Consider the following 14,529-nt stretch of genomic DNA (forward strand, 5'->3'; position numbering starts at 1 on the left):
GTTAGGGTTGTGGTTAGGGTTTGGGTTAGTTGTAGCAATAAAGTTTGGGTTAATGTTAGTGTTATATTAGGGTTAGAGTTAGGGTTAGCTTTATGGTAAGGGTTAAGTTAAGGGTTAGGTTCGGGGATAGAGTTGCAGTTAGGGTTAGGGTTAGGGTTAGGGTTAGGGTTAGTTTTGTGTTAGAGTTAGGGTTAAATTTAGACTTTGTGTTAGGGTTAGGGTTAGTGTTAGGATTAGTGTTAGGGTTGGGGTTAGGTTTAGATTTGTGTTAGGGTTAAGGTTTGAATTATGGTGAGGTTTAGGGTATGTTTTATGGTTAGGGTTTGGCTTATGGTTAGAGTTGGTGTTAGGGTTAGGGTTAGAGTTACGGTTAGTGTTAGGGTAAGAGTTAGGGTTAGCATTAGGGTTAGGGTTAGTGTTATGTTAGGGTTAGGGTTAGGGTAATGACTAGTGTTTGGGTAAAATTTAGAGTTAGGTATAGGGCGATGTTTAGGGTTAGTATTAGGGTTAATGTTGAGAGCCACAGCCGAAAGGGCCCCAGCAAACTTCCAGCTGCCAGCAAACTTCCAGCTGCCAGCAAACGTCCAGCTTCCAGCTGATGATTGGCTCACAGCAGCCCCAGCAAATTTCTAGCTGCCAACTGATTGGCTCCTCTGCAGTCATGCTCATTGGGCTGTTTCCCTGCCCTTTCAGACCACGGAGCTGCTCATTGGGGGAATTTTTTTAGCTCCACCCACGCAAACCAGCCAATCAGCCTCAAGAGCAGGAGGTGAGAGGGAGTTTGAGAGGCTTGTGGGAAGCCAGTGGTGGCAGTTGGGCTCTGAATGTTTTCCTGAGGAGCTGTGTGGTGTGGTGTGTGTGTTCTAAAAATAAAGTTTGTTTCTTTTGACAAGTGGCTCCTGAATTGTGCCCAGCCAGACTGCAGCATTTGGTGTGCTGCACGGGGAAAGACTGAGGGTAAGTGATAAGGTAAACTCCTCGCCCCTGAGGGCAGGGCGAGAGGATGGGTAGCCATTTTAAGATTCTTCTTTTGTTTTGTTTTGCTTTTGTTTTAAGTTGCCTGTCCCTGGAGATGAGTGAGTCGGAAGAAAAACCGCTCACATCTGAGGAAAAACTGTTTGTGTCTGAAGAACAGATAGGGAGAAAGGACGGATGGACATTTCAGGAGGATAGAAAGGCTGATATAATGATTTTGTGTTGTTCTATTTTTGTTTCATTCTGCCTCGGCTTTGTTTGGCGTCATCTTGTTGGGTTGTTTTATAGTACAAATATGGGATCAGAAATTAGTAAAAAACAAACCAACAGAGTGTTCAGTAAATTGTTAGAGGAACTAGGCATCCCAGTAAAATCAAGAGCAGTCAGGGCATAGCCCATGGCTTTTTAAGAAGGAGTTGTTAAATATATCACAATGGAACCATCATGATGAAGATTTTAAAAGAATAGAAAATAAAAGCCCAGGGACTCTGCCAGTTGGCACATTGCCATTGTGGACATTCGTATCTTGTTTGCTTAGTCCAAAGCCTTCAGTTCAGACAATGGTAGAGGAAGGAGAAGACATATTGATTCAAGTAAAAGAGAAGGTCTCTCAAGTTAGTCAGACAGAGGAAAAGATTCAAGTAAAAGTAGGTTTAAGGTTAGTGTTAGGTTTTGTGTTAGGGTTCAGGTTATGGTTTTTGTTAGGGTGAGAGTTTGTGTTAGGGTTTCGGTTAGGGTTAGTTTTAGTATTAGGCTTAGTTTTAAGGTTATTGTTAGGTTTAGGGTAGGGGTTAGGGTTAGAGTTAGGGTAAGTGTTAGGGTTAGAGTTAAAGATAGCATCATTATAGGTTTAGGTTTAGTTTTAGGGTTAGTTTTGGGGTTAGTTTATGGTTAGGATTAGTGTTAGGGTTAGCGTTAGTTTTAGGTTTATGGTTAGGTTTAATGTTAGGGTTAGGGTTAGAGTTAGGGTTAGTGTTAGGGTTAAGTTAAAGTTTATGGTTAGGATTAGTGTTAGGTTTATGGTTAGGTTTGCGGTTAGGGTTAATTTTAGTGTTAGGGTTAGGATTTTCTTTCGGGTTAGGGTTAGGGTTAGTTTTAGTGTTAGGGTTAGGTTTAGTGTTATGGATAGCATTAGGGTTACAGTTAAGTTTAGTGTTAGATTTAGGTTTAATTTTAGGTTACTGGTAGTTTTAGGGTAAAGGTTTTGGTTAGGGTTATGGTTGATGTTAGGTTTAGGGTTAGTGTTAGGGTTAGTGTTAGTGAGAGGTTATGGTTTTGGGTTAAGGTTAGTGTTAGGGTTATGGTTAAGGTTAATGTTATGGTTAGGTTTAGGGTTAGGGTTAGGTAAGGGTTAGGGTTAATGTTAGTGTTAGTGTTAGTGTTAAGTTCAGGGTTGCGGTTAGTGTTAGGATTAGGGTTAATGTTATGGTTAGGGTTAGATTTAGATTTAGTGTTAGGGTTAGGGTTAGAATTTTTTTAGGATTTGGGTTACTGTAATTGTTAGGGTTATGGTTAGGATTCGGGTTAGGATTAGGATTAGTGTTAGTGTCAGTGTTTGTGTTAGAGTTAGTGTTAGGGATAGTGTTTGGGTTAGGGTTAGAGTTATTTTTAGGGTTAAGGTTAGCTTTAGTGTTAGATTTAGGGTGAGGTTTCGTGTTAGGGTTAGGGTTAGGGTTATTGTTATTTTTAGAGTTAGAATTAGTGTTAGGTTTAGTGATAGGGTTAGGGTTAGGATTAGGTTTAGGGTTAGGATTAGGTAAGTTTTAGGGTTAGGGTTACATTAGGGTCAGGGTTATGGTTTAGGTTAGGGTTTGTGTTAGGGTTAGGGTTAGATTTAGTGTTAGTGTTAAGGTTAGGGTGAGTATAAGTGTTAACGTTAGGTTTACAATTATTTTTAGGGTTAGGGTTCACGTTATGGTTAGGGTTTGTTTTTGGTTTAGGTTTAGGGATCATGTTATATTTAGAGTTAAGTTTAGGATTATGGTTAAAGTTAATGTTCGGTTTAGGTTTAGGAATAGTTTTAGGGTTAGGTGCAAGTTTAGGTTTCGGGTCAGGGTTCGGGTTAGGGTTCGGGTTAGTGTTAGGGTTATGCTTAATGTTATGGTTAGTGTTAAATTAAGGGTTAGATTTAGGGTTAGTGTTAGTGATAGGGTTATGTTTATGGTAAGGGTTAAGATTATGGTTAGGTTTAGTGTTAGGTTCAGGTTTAGAGGTAGGTTGCAGATTAAGGTTATGTTTGGAATTAGGTTAAGTTTTAGGGTTAGAGTTAGGTTTAGGGTTAGTGTTAGGGTTAGGGTTAGTTTTAGAATTAGGTGTAGGCTTTATGTTAATTTAAGGGTTTGTGTTAGGGGTCGGGTTATGATGTGTGATAGGGTTATGGCCAGGTTTAGGGATTGCGTTAATGTAAGGGTTAAGCTTAGGGGTAGGATTAGGGTTATAATTAGGATTAGGATTAGCATTAGGGTTACTATTAGGCTTAGTGTTAGGTTTAGGTTTAGGGTTAGGGTTAGGGTTAGTGTCACTGTTTGTGTTAGAGATAGGGTTAGGGTTAGGATTAGGGCTATGTTTAGGATTAGGGTTACGTTAGGTTCAGGGTTATGATGTTGGTTAAGGTTTACGTTATGTTTTGAATTAGGCTTAGGTTTAGGGCTACGGTTAGGGTTAGGTTTAGAAATAGGTTTACTGTTAGGGTTAAGGTTAGTGTTAGGTTTATTGTTAGATTTAGTGTTATGGTTCTGTTTATGGTTATTTTTAGGTTTAGTGTTAGGGCTATGGTTAGGTTTAGGGTTAGTATTATGGTAAGGGTTGGGGTAAAGTTTAGGGGTTGGGTTAGTGTTAGGTTAGGATTATTTTGAGGGTTAGTGTTAGGTTTAGTGTTAGGGGTAGTGATAGGTTTCAAATTAGGGTTAGGGATACTTTTAGTATTAGGGTTAGTGTTAGGGTTTGGATTAGGGTTATTGTTAAGGTTAGTGTTAGGGTTAGGGTTATGGTCTGTGTTTAGGGTAAGTGTTATGGATAGTTTTTGTGTTAAGTTTAGGGTTAGGGTTAGAGTAACATTTAGGATTAGGCTTGAAGTTAGGTTTAGTTTTAGGTTTAGGGTTAGTTTCAGGGTGGCAAGGAGGGTTATGGGTAGTTTTAGAATTAAGGTTTTAGTTAGGGTTATGATTAGTGTTAGTGTTAGGGTTAGGTTTAGGTTTGGATTAATGATAGGGTTAGGTTTGGGGTTAGGGTTAGGGTTAGGGTTAGTGTTAGGCTTAGGGTTAGGGTTAGTGTTATGGTTAGGGTTAGGTCTAGGTTTAAGGTTAGTGTTAGGATTATAGTTAGAAATAGTGTTGGTGTCAGGGTCAGGTTTTGGGTTAGGGTTAGTGTTAAGTTTACATTTAGGGTTAGGGTTAGGGTTGCGTACTGTTAAGTTAGGGTTAAGATTACAGTTAGTTTTAGTTGTAGGGTTAGGGTTATGGTTGGTGATACATTTAAGGTTATGTTTAGGATTAGTGTTAGTGATAGGGTTAGGGTTGGGGTTAGGGTTATTGTTCAGATTAGGCTTAGGATTCGATTTAGGGTTAGTGTTAGTGTTAGAAATAGGTTAAGGTTAGTGTTATGGTTAGTGTTAGTGTTAGGGTTAGGGTGAGGTTTAGGGTAAGTTTTAGGTTTAGTGTTACAATTATGGATAGAGTTAGTGTTAGTGTTAGGGTTAGGTTTAGGATTTGTGTTAGGATTAGTGATAAGGATAGGGTTAGGATTAGTATAAGGGTTAGTGTTAGGGTTTGTGTTATGGTTTGTGTTAGTGTAAGTGTTAGGGTTAGGGTTATGTGTATGGTTAGGATTCGTGTTATGATTACTTTTAGGGTTAGTTTCGGTTTGGTTTAGGATTAGATTTAGTGTTATGTTTAGGGTTAAGTTTATTGTTTATTATAGGATTTATTGTTTATGATAGATTTAGTGTTATGTTTAGGGTTAATATTATTGTTTATTTAAGATTTATTGTTTATTATAGATTTAGTGTTATGTTTAGGGTTAAGTTTATTGTTTATTATAGGATAAGAGTTAGGTTAAAGTTTGGGTTAGGATTAGATTTAGTGTTATTTTTAGGGTTACGTTTATTTTTAGGGTTATCCTTAGATTTAGGTTAAGGTTAATTTTAGGATTATTGTCAGGGTTAGTGTTAGGGTAAGGTTTAGGTTAGGATTAGGGTTATGGTTATGTTAGAGTTTGGGTTATGGTGAGCATTATGGTTTGTGTCAGTGTTGGGTTAGTGTTAGTTTTAGGGTTATGGTAAGGGTTATTTTTAGATTTTGGGTTAGGGTTAGGGTTTTGTATGGTTAGTGTTAGAATTAGGGTTAGTTTTTTTGTTTTGGTTAGGGATAGGTTTAGGGTTAGGGTTAGGAATATTGTTAATGTTAGGCATAGGATTAGGGTTATGTTAGTGTTAGGGATAGGGCTATGTTTAGTGTTAGGGTTGGCATTAGGTTTAGAGTTAGCGTTAGGGTTAGGGTTAGGATTAAGTTCCGTTTTAGGGTTAGTGTTAGGGTTAAAGTTTGTGTTAAATTTACATTTAGGGAAAGGTTCATGTTTCTTGTTAGGGATAAGTTTAGGTTTGGTGTTATGTTTATGTTTAGGATTAAGGTTAGGATTAATGTTTGAGATAGGTTTAGTGTTAGTGTTATTGTTAGGGTGAGTTTTAGTGTTAGTATTAGCTTTCAGGTGAGCCTTAGGTTTAGGGATAGGGTTAGTGTTAGGGTTAAAATTAGGGTTAAAGTTTGGGTTAGTGTTAAGGTTAAGATTAAGGTTAGGGTTTGTGTAAGGATTAGATTTAGGATTAGGTTATGATTTGGATTTGGGTTAGGATTGGTGTTTGGGATAGTATTAGGTTAATGATTAGGGTTAGACTTATGGTTAGTGTTATAGTAAGGGTTAGAATTTAGTTTAGGTTTAGGGTTAGTGGTAGAGTTAATTTTAGGATTCATGTTAGGGGTAGGTTTAAGTTTAGGGTTAGGGTTAGTGTTAGGGTTAGTGCTAGGGTTAGGGTTAGAAATAGTGTTAATGTTAGATATAGGTTTAGGGTTAATGTTTGGGTTAGGGTTACGTTTAGGTTTAGTGTTATGGTTAGGGTTAGATTTAGGTTTAGGGTTAGTGATAGGGTTAGTGTTAATGTTAGTGGTAGGGTAAGAGTTGTGTTAGGGTTTTGATTAGGCTTAGGTTTAATTTTAGTTTTAGGATTCGGGTTAGTGTTAGTGTTAGGGATAGGGTTTCTGTTAGGTGAGGATTAGGGTTAGAGTTTCATTTGAGATTAGGGTTATCTTAGTGTTAAGGTTAGGTTTTTGGGTTAGTGTTATGGTTAGGATTAGGGATACAGTTAATGTTAGGGTTAGGGTTAGGATAAGAAATAGTGTTAGTGTTAAGTTTATGGTGAGGGTTAGGCTTAGGTTTAGTGATAGAGTTAAGTTTTGTATTAGGGTTATTGTTAGGTTTAGGGTTATATAAGAGTTAGGTTTAGGGTTAGTTTGGGTTTGGGTTATGGTTTTGGTTAAGGTCTTTATGAGGTTTATTGTTAGGTTTAGGGTTAGGGTTAGGGTTAGTGTTAATGTTAGGGATAACATTAGGGTTAGGGTTAGTGTTAGGTTTAGTTTTAGGTTTAGGGTTAGCGTTAAGTTTAGGTTTAGTGTTAGGTTTAGGGTTACGTTTAGGGTAGGTGAAATGGTTAGTATTAGGGTTAGGATTAGCAATAGTGTTAGGGTTATGGTTATGGTTAGGGCTAGGGTAGGTTTAAGGTTAGGGTTATGTTAGTGATAGGTTTAGGGTTAGGGTTTGGTTTAGGTTTAGTGTTATGGTTATGGTTAGGGTTAGTGTTAGGGTTAGGGTTTAGATTTGTGTTAGTGTTTGCATTAGTTTTAGGGTTGGAATTAGTGTTAGGGTTAAGATGAAGTTAGTTTTAGGCTTAGTGTTAGGGTTTGTGTTAGCGTTAGGGTTAGTATTATGGTTAGGTTTACAGTTCGGATTAGGTTTAGGGTTAGGTTTATGGTTAATGTTAGTGTTAGGTTTAGGGTTAGGGTTAGTGTTAGTGTTAGGGTAGGGTTTGAATTATGGATAGGATTAGGTTTACATTTAGTGTTATGGTTAGAGTTAGTGTTAGGGTTAGGTTTATGGTGAGTGTTAGGGTTAGGGTTACGGTTAAATTTAGGAATAGGGTTAGATTTTGTGTTTGTTTTTGGGTTAGAGTTAGAGTTATGGATAGAGTTAGGGTTAGGGTTAGTTTCAACTTTAGTTTTATGGTTACTCTTAGGGTTAGTATTAGTGTTAGGTAAGGGTTAGGGTTAGGGTTGGGTTACATATAGAGTTATGGTTTGGGTTATGGTTTGTGTTAAGGTTAGGGTTAAAGTTAGGGTTAGAGTTAGGGTTAGGTTTAGAATTAGTTTTAGTGTTAGTGTGAGTGTTATTTTTAGGGTTAGGGTTAGGGTAAGTTCTAGGTTTAGTGTTAGGTTTTGGGTTATGGTTTGGGTAAATGTTCTGATTAGTGTTATGGTTAGGGTAAGGTTTAGGGTTAGGGTTAGGCTTAGGTTTAAGATTAGGTTTAGTGTTAGGTTTAGGTTTAGGGTGAGTGTTTGGGTTAGAGTTACGGAAGGGTTCGTTTTAGTGTTTCAGATAGGGTTAGTGTTAGGGATATGAATGTTAGGGTGAAAGATAGGTTTAGGGTTAGGTTTAGAGTTAGTGTTAGGGTTAGGGTCAGGGATACGGTTAGTGTTAGGATATGTGTTAGTGTTAGGGTTAGTGTTAATTTTAAGTTTAGTTTTAGAGTTAGGGTTAATGTTACTGTTAGTTTAGGTTAGGGTTAGGGTTAGTGTTAGTGTTGGGTTTGGGTTAGGATTAGGTTTAGTGAATGGTTTGGGGTTATGTTTAGGTTTAGTGTTAGAGATAGGGTTAGGGTTAGGATTAGGGTTGTGGTTAGTGATAAGTTTAAGGTTATGTTTAGGTTAGTGCTAATGATAGGGTTTTGGTTGTCACTTCAGTTAGTGTTCGGATTAGGGTTAAGATTTATTTTAGGATTCATGATGGTGTTAGGGATAGGGTTAAGGTTAGTTTTAGGGTTAGAGTTAGTGTTAGGGTTAGGGTTAGGATTAAGGTTAGAGTTATGGTAACTGTTATACTTAGGGTTATGATTATTGATAGAGTTAGTTTTAGTGCTAGGTTTAGGGTTAGGATTAGGGTTAGATGTAGGGTTAATGTTAAATGTAGTGTTAGTGTTAGTGTTACTGTTTGTGTTGGGGTAAGGGTTAGGGTTACGGTTATGATAAGGATTCAGAATAGGGTTAGATTTAGGGTTAGGATTAGGTTTAAATTAGGGTTAAGGTTAATGTTCATGTTAGGGTTAGATTTAGAGTTCGGTTTAGTGTTATGTTTATTGTTAGGGTTATTGTTAGATTTAGATTAAGGTTAGTTTTAGGATTAGTGTCAGGATTAGGGTTAGGGTACGTTTTAGGTTATCTTTAGAGTTAGGTTTAGGTTAGGGTTAGGGTTATCGTTAGCAATATATTTGGTTAGTATTTGGATTATTGTTTGTGTTAGGTTACGGTTAGGTTAGGGTTAAGGTTAGGGTTAGTGTTAGGGTTAGGGTTATGTTTAGGGTTAGTAAAAGTGTTAGAGTTAGTGTTAGGGTTAGGGATAGGTTTTGTGTTAGGGTTAGTGATAGAGTTAGGTTTACAATTAGGATTAGGTTTAGAATAAGTGTTAGGGTTAGTTTTAGGGATATTGTTAGGGTTAGGATTAGTGATAGTCTTAATGTTAGGGATAGGTTTAGGGTTAGGATTAGTGATAGGAATAGGGTAAGTGTTAGTGTTACGGCAAGGATTAGGGTTAGGTTTTGGGCTAGTGAAAGTTTTAGGGTTAGTGTCAGGGTTAGTGTTAGTGTTAGTGTTAGAGTTAGTATTTGGGTTAGGGTTAGGTTTAGTGTTAAGGTTAGGATTAGGTTTAGGGTTATTATTAGTCTTAGGGTTAGGTTTATGATTCGTGTTAGGTTTAGGGTTAGGATTAGGGATCGTGTTAGCTGTATGGTTAGTGTTAGGGTTAGGGTTAGTGTTAGGGATATGTTTAGGGTTAGTGTTAGGTTTAGATTTAGTGTTAGGGTTATTGTGACTGTTAGGGTTAGGCTTAAATTAGTGTTATAGTTAGTTTTAGGTGTAGCATTGTTTCAGGGTTAGGGTTAGCGATAGCATGAGGTTTAGGATTAGTATTAACATTTGAATTGGGTTTAGGTTGAAGGTTAGGTTTAGTGTTAGGTTTAGGGTTAGGGTTAGTTTTAGGGTTATTGTTACGTTTAGTTTTAGGGTTAGGATTAGGATTAGGGTTAGTTTTAAGGTTAAGATTACAGGGTTAGTGTTCGGGTTAGGGTTTGGGTTTGTGTTAGGATAAGGGTTAGGTTTAGGGTTTCTGTTAAGATTAGGGTTAGTTTAGATTATGGTTAGAATTCAGATTATGGTTAATTAGTTTAGTGTTCGGATTAGGGTTTGGGTTAGTGTTACGTTTAGGATTATGGTTAGTGTTTCATTTCGGGCTAGGGTTAGGTTTATTGTTAGTGTTAGGGTTAGGGTTAGGTTTAATGTTAGTGTTAGGGTTAGAGTTAGAGTTAGTTTTAGTTTTAGGTTTAGGTTTAGTGACAGGATAATGTTAAGTTTAGGATTGGTGTTAGTGTTAGGTTTATGGTTAGTTTTAGGGTTAGGGTTAGTCTTAGGTTTAGGGTTAGTGTAGGATGAGGGTCAGGGTTAGGTTAGTTAGAGAATTAGGGTTATGGTTTGGATTAGGTTTCTTGTTAGGGTTACATTTAGGGTTAGTGTTAGGGTTAGGTTTAGGTTTAGATTTACTGTTAGTGTTAGGGTTAGGGTGAGTGTTAGGATTAGTATTAGGTTTTTTGTTAGGGTTAGGTTTAGTGTTAGGTTTAGGTTTAGTGATTGGGTTAGTTTTAGTGTTAGGGTTATGTTTAGGTTTAGGTATAGTTTTAGGTTTAGAAATAAGTTTAGGGTTAGTTCTAGGGTTAGGCTTATGTTTAGTGTTATGGTTAAAGTTAGGGTTTGGGTTAGTGTTAGGGTTAATATTAGGGTTAGTTTTAGGTTTAGGTAAGGGTTAGGGTTAGGGTTGGGTTAGGTTTAGGGTTATGGTTTGGTTCAGGGTTTGTGTTAGGATTAGTGTTAGGGTTAGGGTCAAAGTCAGGTTTAGGATTACGGTTTAACGTTAGGATTAATATTAGAGTTAAAGTTAAGGCAAGGTTTAGAATTAGTGTTAGTGTTAGGGTTATGGTTATGTTTAAGGCAAGTTTTAGAGTTACTGTTAGGGTTAGGGTTAGGGTTAGGTTTAGTGCCCAGGTTAGGGTTAGTTATAGAGTAAGGTTGAGCATTAGGGTTAGTTTTAGGTTTATGGTTCGGTTTAGTGTTAGTTTTTGGGTTACGGTTTGGGTGAAAGTTAGTGTTAGGGTTAGGTTAGGGTTAGTTTTAGGTTTAGTATTAGGGTTTGTGTAAGGGTTTGGGTTAGTATTAGGGTTAGGGTTACAGTTCGGATTAGAGTTAGGTTTATTGTTAGGGTGTTGCAGGTAGGGTTAGAGTTAGTGTTAGAGTTAGTGTTAGTGTTAGGGTTGGATTTATGGTAAGGAATAGGTTTAGAGTTAGTGTTAGGATTAAGGATAGTGTTAGGGTTAGTGATAGCATTAAGGTTAGGGTTCGTGTTAGGGTTACATTTAGGGTGAGTGTTAGTGTTAGAGTTAGGATTAAGTTTAGGTTTAGGGTTAGTTTTAGTGTTTGAGTTAATGTTAGGTTTTGAGTTATGGATAATGTTAGAGTAAGGGATAGATATAGGGTTAGTGTTAGGCTGGGGTTAAGGTTAATATTACGGTTAAGGTTAGTGTTAGTTTTAGGGTTAGTGTTAGGGTTGGGTTTAGGGATAGGTTTAGTGTTAAGTTAAGGTTATTTTTAGGGTTAGTTTTTAGTTTACATTTAGTTTTAGGGTTAGGGTTAGTGTCACATTTAGTTTTGGGTTAGGTTTACATAAGAGTTAGCATTAGGGTTAGGTTTATGATTAGTGATATGTTTAGTGTTAGTGTTAATGATAGGGTTAAGGTTAGTGTTAGGGTTTATGTTAGGGTTAGGTTTAGGTTTAGGGTTAGGGTTAGGGTTAGGGTAAGTGTTAGGGTTATGTTTATGGTTTCAGATAGAAGTAGTGTTAGGAATAGAATTGTTTTTATGATTAGTGTTAGGGTTTGTGTTATGGTGAGGTTTAGGTTTAGGGTTATGTTTACAGTTACAGTTAGGATTCAAGTTAGGGTTAAGATTAGGTTTAGGGTTCGGGTTTGTGTTATAGTTTTGGTTAAGGTTAAGGGTGTGTGTTAGGGATATGTTTAGTGTTAGTGTTATGTTTAGTTTAGGATTAGGGTTAGGTTTAGTGTTAGAATAAATGCTTTTGTTAGGGTGAGTATTAGATTTAGTTTTAATATTAGGATTAGGGTTAGGGATATGGTGAGGTTTAGGGTTAGTATTAGCAATCTGGATAGGGTTAGTTTTAATGTTCGGGTTAGTGTTCGGGTTAGTGTTAGGTTTAGGGTTAGGGTTAGGGTTAATGTTAGGGTTAGGGTTAGGGTTAGGGTTAGTGTTAATATTAGGTTTAGGTTGGTATAAGGATTAGGGTTAGGGTTTTGGGTACAGTTTTGGTTAGGGTTAGGGTTGTAATTATGGTTAGTATTAGGATAATGGTTAGTGTTAAGGTTAAAATAGTGTTAGGATTAGGGTTAGAATTTGGATTATGGTTAGGGCAAATGGTAGGATAAGGTTTAGGGATCGTGTTAGGGTTAGGTATAGGTTTAGGATTAGGGTTAGGATTAGTGTTATGATTATGGTTAGGGTTAGGGATACTGTTAAGTTTAGGGATAGGTGTAGGTATAGGGTTAGTGTCAGGGTTAGGTTAAGGTTTAGGTTTAGTGTTACGGTTAGGTTTAGGGTTAGTGTTCTGTTTAGGGTTAGGGTTAGGGTCAGATTTAGGATTAGGGTTTGGTTTAGGTTTAGGTTAGGTTTAGTGTTAGGGTTTGGGTTACAGTTAGCGTTAGGGTTAGAGTTAGAGTTAGGTTAGGGTTAGTTTTAGGCTTAGTGTTAGGGTTTGTTTTTGGGTAAGGTTTAAAATTCGGATTAGGGTTAGGGTTAGGGTAAGGGTTAGGGTTAGGGTTAATGTTAGTGTTAATGTTCAGGTTAGGGTTAGGTTAGTGTTAGGATTAGTGTTAGGTTAGAGTTAGAGTTATGTTAAGGGTTAGCTTTAGGGTTAGTTTTAGGGTTAGGGATAGAATTAGGGTTAGTGTAGTGTTAGCATTAGGGTTCGTGTTAGGGTTAGGGTTAGGGTCAGGGTTCAGTTAGTTTTTGTGTTTGTGTTAGTGTTAGGTTTAGGGTTATGGATAGTGTTAGGGTTAGGGATGCATTTAGTGTTAGTGTTAGGTTTATGTTTAGGGTTAGTTTTAGTGATTGGTTAGGGTTGGTGTTAGCGTTAGTGTTTGGGTAGGGTTAGGATTAGTGTTAGTGTTAGTGTTAGGAATAGGGTTAAGGTTAGTGTTAGGATAAGCATTATGGTTAAGATTACATTTACGGATAGAGTCAGTGTTAGTGTTAGGGTTAGAGTTAGTGTGAGGGTTAAGATTAAGGTTAGGATTAGGATTAGGGTTGTGTTAGGGATAGTGTTAGGGTTTGTGTTAGGGTGGGGGTAAGGTTTAGGGTTAGGATTATGGTTAGAATTCAGATTAGGGTTAGTTTTGTGGTATGGTTAGGTTTGGGTTAGTGTTAAGATTAAGGTTTGTGTTAGGGTTAGATATAGGGTTAGGATTAGGGATAAGTTTATTGTTAGTATTATTGTTAGATTTAGGTTAAGGTTAGTTTTAGGTTTATTGTTAGGGTTAGGTTTAGGGTAAGGTTTAGGTTAGTTTAGGGTTAGGGTTAGGTTAAAATGAGGGTTAGGGTTAGCCTGAGGTTTTTTGTTAGTGTTAGGGCTAGTTTTAGGGATAGGGTGAAGTTTAGGTTTAGATTTAGGATTAGAATTTGTATTAGGGTTAGTGTTAGGGTTAAGTTTAGGTTTTGTGTTAGGGTTGGGATAGGATTAGGGTAAAGGTTACGTTAGGTTTAGGGTTAGAGTTAGTGTTTATATTAGTGTTAAAGTTTGTGTTAGCAATTGGGTTATGGTTAGTGTTAGGTTTAGGGTTAGGGATACGTTTAAGTTTATGGTTAGAGTTAGGGTTAGGTTTAGTGTTACAGTTAGGATTAGGGTTAGGTTTACGGTTAGTGTAAGTGTTAGCATTAGGGTTAATATTAGTGTTAGGGTTAGGGTTAGTGTTAGTGTTAGGGTTAGGTTTAGGGTTAGTGTTAGGGTTATGATTGGGTTTAGGGTTAGTTAGGTTTAGGATGAGGCTTAGGGTTAGTGTTAGGGTTAGGGTTAAGATTTCTGTTAGGGTCAGCATTACAGTTAGGATTTCAGTTCAGATTAGGTTTATTTTAGTGTTAGGTTTAGGGTTTCGTTAATGTTAACGGTTTGGGTTAGGCTTAGTGTTTCATTTAGGGTTAGGGTTAGGGTTAGAATTAGGATTAGTGTTAGTGTTACTTTTAGGGTTAGGGTTAGGCTAAGGGTTAGTGATAGAGTAATGTTTAGGATTAGAGTTAATACTAGGGTTAGGATAAGGGTTAGGTTAGGTTTAGAATTATTTTAGGATAAGGGTTATTTTTGTAGTTAGGTTTTGTGTAGGGTTAGGATTATGGTTAGTGTTACGGTTTGGATTAGGTTTAGGTTTAGTGTTAGGGTTAGGTTTAGGTTTTGTGTTAAGGTTAAGGTTAGGTTTACAGTTAATGTTAAATTAAATGTTAGGATTTGGGTTAGAGACAGGGTTAGTGTTAGGGTTAGGATTAGTGTTAGATTTAGGTTTATTTGTAGGTTTAGGTTTTGGGTTAGTCTAAGGATTAGGGTTAGAGCAGGTTTAACGTTAGTGTTAAGTATATGACAGTGTTAGATTTAGGGTTCTGATTGGGTTTCATTTTATGGTTATGGTTAGGGTTAGTGTTAAGATTAGGTTTAGATTTAGGGTAACATTTAAGTTAGGGTTTTGGTCAAGTTAGTGTTAGGGTATGGTTAGCATTAGGGTTTTTGTTAGGGTTAGGGTTAGTGTTAGGATCAGTGTTAGGCTTAGTGTTAGTGGTAGGTTAGGGTTTGGTTAGGGTTTGTGTGAGGGTTAGGTGTAGGGTTAGGGTTTGTGTTAGTGATACTGTTAGGGTTAGACTAAACTTAAGCCTCACCCTAATCCTAACCCTAACCCTAACATTCACACTAACCCTAACCCTAACATGAACGCTAAACTTAAACGTAACCCTAAACCTAAAAATAACAATAAAACTAACCCTAACCATAATCCTAAAACTAACACTAACCCTACCCTAACAATAACCATAAATCTAACCAAATAAAATATAAATCTTATACTAATCCTAACCCTAATACTAACCCTAACACTAACGTAGCCGTAAACCTAAAACTAACCCTAATACTTACCCTAAC

The sequence above is a fragment of the Marmota flaviventris genome, chromosome 9 (assembly GCF_047511675.1).
Source record: "Marmota flaviventris isolate mMarFla1 chromosome 9, mMarFla1.hap1, whole genome shotgun sequence".
NCBI lineage: Eukaryota > Metazoa > Chordata > Mammalia > Rodentia > Sciuridae > Marmota > Marmota flaviventris.